At 46.5% G+C, this 12,176-nt stretch overlaps 1 non-coding gene across 1 annotated transcript; it reads left to right on the top strand.

Annotated features, from left to right (window-relative positions):
- Positions 1–428: 428 nt before the first annotated feature.
- LOC114238042 (5S ribosomal RNA) lies at positions 429–547 on the top strand. Its single transcript, XR_003623475.1, has one exon. It is a non-coding gene; the product is annotated as a 5S ribosomal RNA (ribosomal RNA).
- Positions 548–12,176: the final 11,629 nt, after the last annotated feature.

The following is a 12,176-nucleotide window of genomic DNA, read 5'->3' as shown; positions in this document are numbered from 1 at the left end:
TGGGGCTAAGGGGCCGTGGTGACTCAATGGTGGCTCCCAGTGGGTTAAGGGCCGACTGCCGTCGGGCAGGAGGGCCGGCCCGGGCTGCGGCTGGGCTGCGCCTAGCGCCGCGTGGGCGGGCAGCGCGGAGGCCCAAGGGACCGCGGGCCCCGGGCCCTGAAGCCTCCGGGGCCACGTCCCTGTGAGGGACGTGCGGGATCTGGGGCCGGGCGCCAAGCGCCGAACGGTTTGGTGGGTCCCGCCCGTCCTGGGCTGGGAGGTCGCCAACCCCTCTGCCACCCCCCACCCGCCCCGGTACCCGAGGACGCCCTTCCCCTGCCTGGGCGGGCGGCGGGGCCCTGCCGGGGCGGGCTGGCCGCCGGGCTGGCAGTAAGGCGCAAGCGCCAGCGAAGCTGGGCCTCAAGAGGCACTCCGCGGGCCCCTCTTGTGTCTACGGCCAAACCACCCTGAACGCGCCTAATCTCGTCTGATCTCGGAAGCTAAACAGGGTTGGGCTTGGTTAGTACTTGGATGGGAGACCACCTGGGAATACCGGGTGCTGTAGGCTTTTTGCCTCCCGCTCCGCCTTCTATCCCCGCCGTTACTCCCTGCTGCCCAAACCCCATATTTTTTTCTCCCAAGTGCTTCCTCTCCCTCCCACTCTGCTTGTGTTGGTTCGTCCCCCTGCACTCCCCACCACCCAGCGGTAGTTCGCGCAATTTCGAGCACCTCCTATGTCTCCCACACTATGGTGATTGTTTGCTGGAGATCCCTGTCCCCAGCAGTGGCCGGCGTGGGTAACAGCATGCATTGCAGACTTTGGACCTCGCATTCCCACCCACTCTTAGACTATAGCCTTCCTGGGGGGCATTCGAGACCCGAACTGCGCCACAGGGCGTCACCGGCTTGAAGTCTTTATTTTTCGTCTAGAAAATAACTTTGCAGAAATGAGAGGAATATTTCAAGAGTTAGTATCTGATTCAGTAAACTTAGTAGGTGTAATGTCTTTGCTGCACATGTCTTTGTATCAGAGTAATAGACATTGCCGGCCCATTTATTAGTGTTAGTCTACTTTGAGAATTATCTATAGCCTACCAATATCAAAAAGGGATGGGGATGGGGCTTCCCTGGTGGCGCAGTGGTTGAGAATCTGCCTGCCAATGCAGGGGAAACAGGTACGAGCCCTGGTCTGGGAGGATCCCACATGCCACGGAGCAACTAAGCCCATGAGCCACAACTGCTGAGCGCGTCTGGAGCCTGTGCTCCGCAACAAGAGAGGCCGCGATAGTGAGAGGCCCGCGCACCGCGATGAAGAGTGGCCGCCGCTTGCCACAACTAGACAAAGACCCAACACAGCCAAAAATAAATAAATAAATAAGTAAAATTAAGAAAAAATAAAATGGATGAAAAGACTTTGCAAATATTTGGAGTGCATCATGGGTATTTTCCTATGATTAGAAATGACAAATAAATTAGGCCTTGATTTACTAAACTCAGACCTTTCTCCAAATTATTCAAATTGTTTCAAAGGTCCTGTGCATTCTCTTGAGGCAGTTATTTTTATGGTGAAGAGCACTAGATGGGAAGAATCACAAAGGGCTCGTACTTGTATTTCCGAAGTGTTCTCCTAGGACCCTAGGATGCCGGAGAAAGTTGCAGGAGTGAATGGTCTAGTGCCTTGGGTATTGTGGACTTAGGTGGACGTAATACTCCATGCATCCCAGCCGTTTAGTAGCTGTGTGGCTTTTCAACAAGTTACTTCACTTGGAACCATTATATAAAACTTGTCTGCTTAGGTATAATGATACTGATTGTGAAAACAATGATTCTGTATTCTCTCATTTTATCCATGCCCTTTGCAATGTGATTTTATAGCTGCTCCTGTAAAAAAAGGGAGAGGCAGAAATCTGTTCCCCTAAACTTTGGATTGAGGCTGACCTGATGTGCTCTGGCCAGAAGAATGCAGTAGGTATGATGCTGGCAGTTTCGAGCCTAGGCTCAAAATGTCTTGAATGTTCTGCTTTTTCTTTCAGAACCCTGCTTTCCATGAAAACAAGCCCATGTTAGCCTGCTGGAGGACACCCAGGTGCCCAGCTAGCAGCCGGCTCACCTACCAGAAGCAGAGCACCCTAGTCAACCAGCAGCAAACCACACATCCACTTCGGTTCCTGGCTGAAACCAAAAGCATGGCCTAGCTGAGCTAAACCCACACTGCTGAGCAGTTCAACCATGAGCTAGTTAAGTTTTGGGGTGATTTGCTATGCAACAATAGCTAATTAACATGCACACCCTTTGCAAGCAGGATGCCAGTATTCAAGAACTTGGTAATTACAAGTTTCCTGGCAAAGAGTAGGCACCCTATAAATACTGATTTTCTTTTCCCCTTATTTAAGGCTGGATCCCTTGAGTTATACACAAACACATGTACACTGGTGCTTAAATGCACACAGTACCCCACCGCACAGGGGGAAACAGAAAACCACAGCCTGACCACTAGGGCCCAAGGTCAAACTGCAAAATAAGAGGTTTGTCTTTAATCTATTCCCTCCAAATCTAAACTCTGGAGGCCCAGCGGTTGACACATCTGAAGACACAAGTTCCCTCCCCCTGGGGCCCCACCTTCCTTTCACTGATCTCTGGAAAGGGGGAATGGGCCCTTGCCAAGAAGCAGCTGCTAAGCAGTGGTCTACTTTTGGAAACTTGCTGCTTGCACCCCTCTGCTCCCTCTCGGGGCACTGTCTGTCCCCACCTTGGGCCTGAGGAGAGATGCTGGTTTAATTTTCAAATAAGATACACTCACTTTAGAAGCATGCTATGAGTGACATTGTTTTGCCAGGGGCTGCGGAGGCAATGTGAAGACACTGTCCTCGTACTCAAGTCCTTTATGTTTAGACAGCTTCTCACGGATTGGCTGCAGGTCCTTATATTTCTTTTTTTTTTTATAGCTTCTCTTTTTCTAGAGTGATTAAAGAACAAGGCCATGATGGATTTCGAAGCGCTCAGAAACCACAGGATTTTTTTTTTCCTGTGGCTGACGAGCATTTTTAAGTTTCTAGTATCAGAAATACCAATTGCAGGCCACGGCTGGGAAAAAGAACATGAGGAACTGAGTCTGGAATCAAACTGCTCCTAATTTTGATAAGCATGTGCATTTACCAAAAAGGGACATGACTACCAACAACTCTGATAAGTTCCCTGGACTTAGGCCACACCAGGGATCCGACTGTAATACAATCCCCTGTGCTGTCACAGATGTTCAAACGGGTCTTGAGCATGTTGAATCCAGGGCAAAGAGGGCTACAAAGTTGTGAAGGGAGGAAACTTCACACTCTCTAGTGAAAGCAAGCATGATGGCCAAGGGTAACTGACTCAAGGCAACTTCTTTTCCTTTCCAGTAAACAACATTTACACGGAGAGAAGCCCAACCTCAAGATAAGATTGTTTTGGTGGCGGCTCAGGACTATGACTGAGTTCAAGAGGAATAAAGGAGATGAAATCCACATTTTAATTGTAAACAAATTATGTCACTGAAAAAATTACAGACCCTTAAATCCACTGCAGTAATTTGAAATGTAAGGAAATTTGGCATGAGTCACTTATGCATTTCTTTTCTCCTGCCCCCTTTAAAAAATATCTAAAGCTCCTAAGTACATAGATACTCTTGAGGAAAAACAAACCAAAAACTCCAGTTGACATCAATGTGAAATTTTTTAATTGAAAAATTAGAGTTTTTTTCATTTTCTGTTTTGTCTGTATGGCTAACTTTAAAGAAGCCAAAGATATAGAATTCTACATCTCAGATACTGCACTTTCGTTAAAAAATCTGAATGTCAAAAGCTTTATTTCTTCAATTATTAATCAACAGTGATTGCAATTTGCCCATTCTGTGCAGAATACACCTCCAGGAACGGTGGGGAAATGGAAAAGAAATGACAAATACTGTTCCTATGAGATGCTGAGTCCCGTGACAGCAGGGACAGGGTGATATTGTATCTCTAGTTCATGGCACAGTGTGTCACACTGCAGGCACTTAAGAGGTTGTCGACTGAATAAACGAGTACTTCCAGCAGGCCTGCGGGCCATACACAGGCCCTCCCTGAAGTCCCGCATGGTGTACACACAGATGCTGCCTGCACACTGACCTCCTTCCTGAGCATTAGCTGTCACCCCGCTCCCAGTCCTGGCTCCCTGCTGCTGAGGGGACATCCAGGCCTCGAAGGCCGGTGACTCGAGATATTGGAGGTTTATGACCTGTTGGTCCTATCTCATCATCCTCTCTCCTCCCCTCAGACTCTGGACCCAAGTATGTGCACCTTGTCTCCTGCCTTTCACTGTTCACAGCTGTGCTAATTCTGCTTCAGGCAGCTCTCCTCTTTCCTCTCAGTGATTTTTGTCCCCTTCCTTCAGTAAAATAACCCTTCTTCTACTCTCTGCCTCATTCACTTTCACTTGGGAACCCAAATTCACCCCAGAGCTTGGTATTCCCATTCCTGTAAGTCTTGGCCTGCAACGAGAATCAGGGCCGTCCACCTCCAGAGATCGCAAGAGTAGTGGAAAGCCCTTTAGGAGCTCCAGAGTAATCTTTCTTTCTCATTTCCTTCTAATTATTTTTTCTCAAGTACCAGCATTCAAAATAAAAAAAAAAAAATTAATGTTATTATGATAGCCATAAGAAGGAATGAAGTACTGACACATACAACTTGGGTGACCTTGAAGACATTATGGTGAGTGAAAGAAGCCAGTCATAAAAGTCCACATATTGCATGATTCCATTTATGTGAAATGTCCGGTACAGGGGAATCTATAGAGACAAAAGTAGCTTAGTGGTTGCTCAGGGCTGGGGGAGAGGGAGGGGGTGGGGGAAATAGGAGGGTGATAGCTAAAGGTTTCTTTCTGAGGTGATAAAACTGTTCTAAAATTGACTCTGGTAATGGTTGTACATACATGTGAGTGTATGAAAACCACTGTTTTTAGCAGTGCCTCACCTATTATAGGTGTTCCATATTATATCAATATATATAGTTATTATATTATTATATACATACAATATTATAGCAATTGCTCCTTTCTCTGTGAATGCATGTTATTTCATCAAGTGCATTATGGATTAATAGTTCTCAAACTATAGTAATATCTTGAGTTACACAGAGCTTTGGGAAATGCCTCATTCTAGATATTTGAAGTTTCTGGATAGCTACGATTTAAATTTTTACGTACCAATGTGTTTCTAAACACATTTTAAAATTTAAACAACCTAAAAGAATGAGCTTTATAAAACAATTTCAGCGGTTTCCAAATTCCTTTCTAAACTTACGAATATACATGACACACCTTTAATCAGACTGTGCAAACTATTTTGTGTTCTCTTAAAATACTCCTTCATTTACATACTTCCATGTATTGACACAGCCCACAGAGTGACCATTTTTAATGTGTTTGTGTGCTTTGTGGATTTCCATACCAGTCACAGGAAGAACAGCTGAGGAAAGAAATGAAGGAATCTGGCTCTGAGCCCTCGCCAGAACTTCTGGGATCCCAAGTCCTTGCCCAGGGTGGATCATATATTCTACCGGGGCCATTAACTTTTTCCACTGCAGCTGCTGGTACCAGTTTCCACCCTGCCTGCTACTGCAGGACAGTTGCGATCTTGTCCGCCAACACCAGCCCATTTGTGGTGGCTGCCCGGCTCTGTGCTGGAAAGGATTGTGAGGCCAAGTTCAGGCTCATCAGGAGGGAGGCCTCTGATTTACTACCAGCGTCTGCATTGGCTCCATTTCCAAGTACTGCCTTCCTTCCCCGCTGCTCCCAGTCATATTGAGATGACATTAAATGACTCCAGGGTGGCGCTCGAGTTCCAGCGAACAGGACCTGGGCACTCAGCGAGCTTCCCGGTCGGACAGCTCAATCTTGTCACCTTTGTTGCATATATCCGATTACAATATATTTGCAAGCACAGACATTTATAGGTACTGTGTTTGTGTTCTGGACTTGCACCCTGACCCAGGAATTAATTTATGTAAAAGAATATATTTTTTGGAGGAGTCGATCATTAACTTCCCTGTTTCTGTTATTTCTAATTTTATTGCATTATGACCCAGAAATGTGATGTGTAAAATTTTTGTCCTTCTCACTAAGTATATCCTCCTGTTTTCAGAATATGACCAAAGGTAAATTTGTTTGCAAGGCTGTTGGCTCAGTTTTTTAAAAAATTCATTTGTTACCACAATCTTTTGGGTTTCTACATACAGGTCAGTTGTTTTCTTCTGGGTGCTTTAAAACAAAACAAAACATTTCAGGCCCTTCATTCTCTCTTAGACTTTCTCCCTAGATTCTATGATCTAATACCTGTTTTGTCAGTTAAGACTGCTTTCAGCTCTATATACTAACAGTCCCTCTAAGGGCCTGACCGAGGTGTGGGCTCTGCGGCCAGCCGGGTCCAGAGGGAAGATTTACCGAAGCCCAAGGTGGGGCGGGGTTGGCGGGGGGGGGTGGGGTAAGGTGGCATTCAGAAGGCAAGTTCCAGGTCCCCAGGTACCAGGTACCGTATTTGTATTTTAGGCAGTGTTTTTAACGTTTCAGGTACCCATCGGGGTGCTTCCGTGTGCGCTCCCGAAAGGCCTAAGGAACCGCCGAGCCCCGTGCTCTGGCCACACTGCTAACGTCCGCCGGGCGGGGAGCTGGAGGAGTGGGCGGAGCGGCGGGGCGGGCGGAACAGCAGCTGAGCTAGCCGAGCCCCAGGTACGCCGGGCAGTCCTGCGCGGGCAGCCGGAGGCGCAGGCCCCTTGGTGGCACGCGAGAAATCCAGTCTCACCACCAGCATCTCGTGGAGACGTACCTGTCTGCAGGGTGAATCCAACCATCCTCGGCACGCCGGCCGCGCTAGGACTCTGCCGGCGGGAGGTGCTGGCAAACAACACGCACTCTCCCCGGCGCTGCAGGACCACCCTCGGCCCACACCCAGGGGCAGGGCGGGAGGCGGGGCCCTCGCCGTGCATTCTGGGAGTTGTAGTCTCTTTGGCGCTGCAGCCGAGGCTTGCTGGGCTGCAGGACTACAATTCCCAAGATGCATAGGGCGTGGGGGTGGGGCGGTGCTCGACCCTGGCCCACACTGACGGGCGGGGCTGTTGGAAGCCCCCCCTGCTTGCGGTCTGTGGTACTTCCTCAGTACCCCGTGAAGTGAGTCTCGGGGAGGAAAGTGAGGGGCGAGGCCGGCGGTAGGGAGTTAGGAGGGTGTAAAGGCTGCGACGTGCAGCCGCCGGCCCGCCCCGTGCAGGCCGAAATCAGGTCTTCGCCTTTGCCCGGCATCAGGTCTTGGCCCGCGCCCCTTCCCGCCACCGCCCCCATCCGCAGCTTCGTTCTTTCTCCCGTCCGTGTGCCCAGTCCAGACCCAGGAAACTACTTTTTTATTTTCTAAACTGTTTATGGGAACTGGTTTGATAATCTGAGAAACTTTACATTTTGCTCGCTTCTCTTTTCCACCAGCCAAAGTGCACCGTTTCGGGGAGAAATTCGTCGTAGTGGCTGTGCTCGAAAGCACAACTTGAAGAGCGGGTGGGGGGACGTGGACTGTGGCTTCGTGAAAATATCACCCACACCGAGCGCCATTTTCGGAGATTTGGAAGTAGAGGCGTTTGATTTGCCCAGGGTGTGCTGAGAGAGATGAGTCTCCCCAATTCCCAAGCAAGTATCTAGTAGGCCGTTGTCACCAACCCATTTAAGTGGCGTGGTCTCCAAAAATATCAACCTAAAGATGATAATGGTTTAAGCTTTTTTTTTTTTTTTTTTTTAATGCTTTAAAATGACCTGCTTAACCTTAACTCAGGCCTGACTGGCCATTTTCTCAGAGACACAGGTGATGACCCCGCTTCTTAGGAGCAGGCTGGTGTTCCCACTTCGGGAGAATGGTTTTCAAGGTGTGGAGGGCTTAGCAGCATTTGAAACCCATCAAGTGTAAAGTCTCTGGGTGGAAAGCTCATCAGAGACAGCAGTTAGGGGTGTGTACCTTAACTTCTCCATTCTGACCTGTTGAATTTTTCTGTCTAGAAATGGAAATATGCAGGAGCACGTCTCCTTCCACGTAATCTCTTAGTAACTGATGTCTCTAAATTCTTTATGCTGTAAGGGACAGTTCTTTTGATCCGGCATAGCACCAGGATAGACAAATCTAGGGATATTCAGTTGTACATATTTCCTTAAAAATTAGAGTAGTGAAAGGAACAGGACATACAATTCAGGCATACCTCATTTTACTGTTTATTGCTTTACTGTGCTTTGCAGATACTGTGTTTTTTACAGATTGAAGGTTTGTGGCAACTCTTGTCAGATGATGGTTAGAATTTTTTAGCAATAAAGTAGTTTTTATTTAAAATATTGTCCTTTTTTAAGACAATGCTATTGCACACTTCATAGACTACTGTATAGTGTAAATATAACTTATACACACTGGAAAACCAAAAAATCCATGTTGCTCGCCTTATTACAACATTGGCTTTATTACTGTGGTTTGGAAGAGAACCAGCGATATCTTGGAGGTCTGCCTGCATATTGCTTGTTTACAGAAGATGAAATGCAAGCAAGACCTTCCCATTAAAAATTGTCTGCTCATTCTCTTTGCTGTACTGTACAGAAACCAAAAACTTGACTTGTGAAATTTCTCTTTTCCTGAGATTAGTAAGTTAATTTAGGAGTTTTAAGAGTTTTATTGAAACCTGTGGAGGAATAGTTAGCAGTTTTCATGATGTTATTTCATCCCTGAAAACCTGGGTGTTGATCTACATGAAAATGGGGCCTTGTTTATATTACACATTCCAAAAGGTTTCATTTCTGATCCCTGAATGTGGGATACTATCAAAAGAACTAAAAGACCTGGTCATGGAAACTGGACTCTATTACTTTGTGAAGAGTTATCTCTTCATGAGTTAATTACACACAAATTCATCAACACTTCCTTCCCACTCATTAATTTATTCAGTCATTTATTTTCATCGGTATGGACTCATCGATATTTATTTTATACCTTGAGTTATAATCCAATACTGCTTTCTCTCATTACTCAAAGTGTTCTAGCTTTGGCCATTGGGAGCTCATTCGGTTGGCTCCTGTGTGTCTTTGGGATAACCCTCTCAATGTTGTATGGGCTTTGTTGTTGTTATTTGTTTGTTTCAGTTTGGTTTGGGTTTTTTGGTTTGTCCTCTGGTTTTGTTTTTAGCATTTCCTTACATCTGGCAAGACGAGATGCAATGGGTCCATCCTGCCTATTTCCTGCCTTAGTCCTGGAATCAACAGGACCTTGGTTCCTTTGATTGGAGAATGGCATTAAAAAACCAAGCTCTGGGTATTGGGTGAGCTCATTGATACTGAGATGGGCCGACTGTTTTGTTTTTCTGTTTTTACTAGACTGTTTTGTTTAGCTAGTCTTTTTTTTTTAATTGAAGTATAGTTGATTTACAATGTTGTTAATTTCTGCTGTACAGCAAAGTGACTGTTAACATATTAACATATTTTTTTATATTCTTTTCCTTTATGGTTTATCTCAGGACGCTGAATATAGTTCCCTGTGCTATACAGTCAGACCTTGTTGTCCGGCCAACTGATTTTTAACACCATGGTCACTCTGTGCTCTGACATAAAGTTTCACTCCACTGTGCTCTGACATAAAGTTTCCACTCCAAGCACACTGTTCTCTTTGTATTTCCTTGTGTTGAACTTAGCTTTCCTGTCCACATCTTTCTCACCTCATTCCCAGCCCAGCAAATGCCCCTGTGGGTTGTCATCTCCTGCATGGTTCCCTTGGCCAAGAGCCACCTCTCTATTTCTTGATCTCCCAGAGCACGTGTCACTCCAGTGGTGTGTTTAGGTTCAGAGCTTTTCTGCACACATCTTCCTTCTCCTCCTACATTCTAAGTCTAGAGGGCAGGTCAGATTCTCCAATCGCCCACTCTCCTCAGGTTCCTAGTGGAGTGACTCTGCTCTCATATCTTGGGACTGATTTGGAACTTGAAGATACATCACTACCCTGGGGAGACCCATCGTGGGGGATTGAAAAAGCGTCCAGATGCTCTATTCTTTCTCTCTCGAACTGACGTAGACCACCAGCCGAAGCAGGGAGTCAGGAGGTATTTTTGTTTCTCTTATATGTATATTCTCAGTATGTTTCTCTTATAATCTGTAAAAATGCATGTCAGATGAGAGGAAATGATGTAATAGGGAACAATTTAGGAGGTATCAGTTGAAGTTAGAAGTAAGATTTATTGCCATAAATTCTTTTGAATAATCTGGTGTTGATTAGTTTTTTCCAACTATCTCTGCCAGTTAATAACTATGTTAAACAATTTTCCATCTCAAATTAAAATAAAAATCTGATATAAAAGACGGGTTTTAGAAGGCTGAGTTGAGGAATTTATGTGACTGGGGAAATGGACTTGTAGATCTTCAAGGAACAAGTGTCAAGAGGTTTCTAGGGCAGGAAAAAAAGACCTACAAATTCCTGAGGCAGCTTTCTCAGGTTTAGAGCAAGGGAAACAGTAACTCGGCAACCCACCCAAAAAGCTACACTGAAGGAGTTAAGGCTGTGCTCAGATTCTTTCAGCATAACCTGCATGCCCTTGGGGACCACTGAGAGCATATTCAGAATCTAGATTAGGGGAAAATGTCTCTCTTCTGGGTGCAAAGTTACTTCTGTACTCATCCTAACACAAACAATTTAGCAGGAAGCCAGTGTGACCCACCCATTTCCGCAGAGAAGACTGGAGGCCAAAGATCATTATTTTCTTTTTTTTTTTTCTTTTTTAAAATTTATTTATTTATTTTATTTCTGGCTGCATTGGGTCTTCGTTGCTGTGTGCGGGTTTTCTCTAGTTGTGGCGAGCAGGGGCTAATCTTCATTGTGGTGCATGGGCCTCTCATTACGGTGGCTTCTCTTGTGGAGCACAGGCTCTAGGTGCCTTGCAGGCTCAGTAGTTGTGGCTCATGGGCTCTAGAGCGCAGGCTCAGTAGTTGTGGCGCACGGGCTTAGTTGCTCCATGGCATGTGGGATCTTCCTGGACCGGGGCTCGAACCCGTATCCCCTGCATTGGCAGGCGGATTCTTAACCACTGAGCCACCAGGGAAGCCCCAAAGATTATTATTTTCATCCCTTATAATTGGAGAAAGGTTTGTCTTGTTTTCCTGTCACCCAGGATTGAGGTTTTCCTCCCCCTTTGGGAGTGGCACCTCTAGACCCAGAGTGCTTCTCACCAGAAAGCTCCCTCCCAAGTCCCTTCCTTCTGTAATGTTTGTTGACCTTCTGGTTTATACTCAGTACAGTTACTTGTGGAGGTTTGTGAAAACAGAAGGAATCAGTGTCACAATTTTTCCCTTTGAGGAGAAGGTGTTTAAGAAGGGCTCTGCCTACTTTGGCCTCATTCACTCCTGGACAAACTATTACAGGCGAAGGAGCTGGATGAACATGCGGGATGGGATGGAATCTGGTCGGTGGGGACCCTGGCCCTGAGGAGAGAAGCCACCTGGGAACCTGCTGGTCTGGGGGCTCCTGTCCCCCATCTTTCACTCCCACACTCCCTGGGCCCCCATGTGCCAGTTTGGGAGGGTGTTGCTCGTAGGACACTGGCTGTCTTTGAGTAGAGCTTGACAGGAGCCGTTTCCTCTAATGATGAATGGGAAGCTCTTCTCCAGAAAATGCACTGCTTTATGGAAACAATTATTTTCTTGCATATAACTAGCCCTGGGCCCCATTTATGGAATAGCAGCTCATTCCTTGCTTCTATGGTGTGACTCTCCTTACTGTAGCACAGGGGAGACTCGTGGAAAAGGTGACTGGGGCGGGATTGACTTTTTTCTCTTTTAACATCCATGTCAGGAGGCCAGAGGAGCAGTGAGCAGCAAGCTGAATGGAAAGAACTGCCGAAACCCACCATAATCACCTGAACACCATCAGCAGAGGAAAGATACTAGGAATCTGGGCTCTCTGTTAGCATCTGTGCTCTTGCTGAGGCGAACACAGGAACGGAAACCAAGGATATTCCTGCAGACTTTCCTTGTATAACTCAACTAATGAGGAAAGTTGGAGTCCTCTCCTTCCCAAGAACTCTCATTTCAGATAACAGCTGGCAGGCTTTGAGGCAGTATGTTTGCTAAATCTGTGACTCTCTTGGCTCTGAGGCTGTGCTGCCTGGTGCAGTCTCCTGGCTAAGAGACCC

This window comes from Balaenoptera acutorostrata, unplaced genomic scaffold, assembly GCF_949987535.1.
Source record: "Balaenoptera acutorostrata unplaced genomic scaffold, mBalAcu1.1 scaffold_61, whole genome shotgun sequence".
Classification (NCBI taxonomy): domain Eukaryota; kingdom Metazoa; phylum Chordata; class Mammalia; order Artiodactyla; family Balaenopteridae; genus Balaenoptera; species Balaenoptera acutorostrata.
Note: the sequence above shows the minus strand (reverse complement) of the source record. Positions and strands in the feature narration are given on the sequence as shown.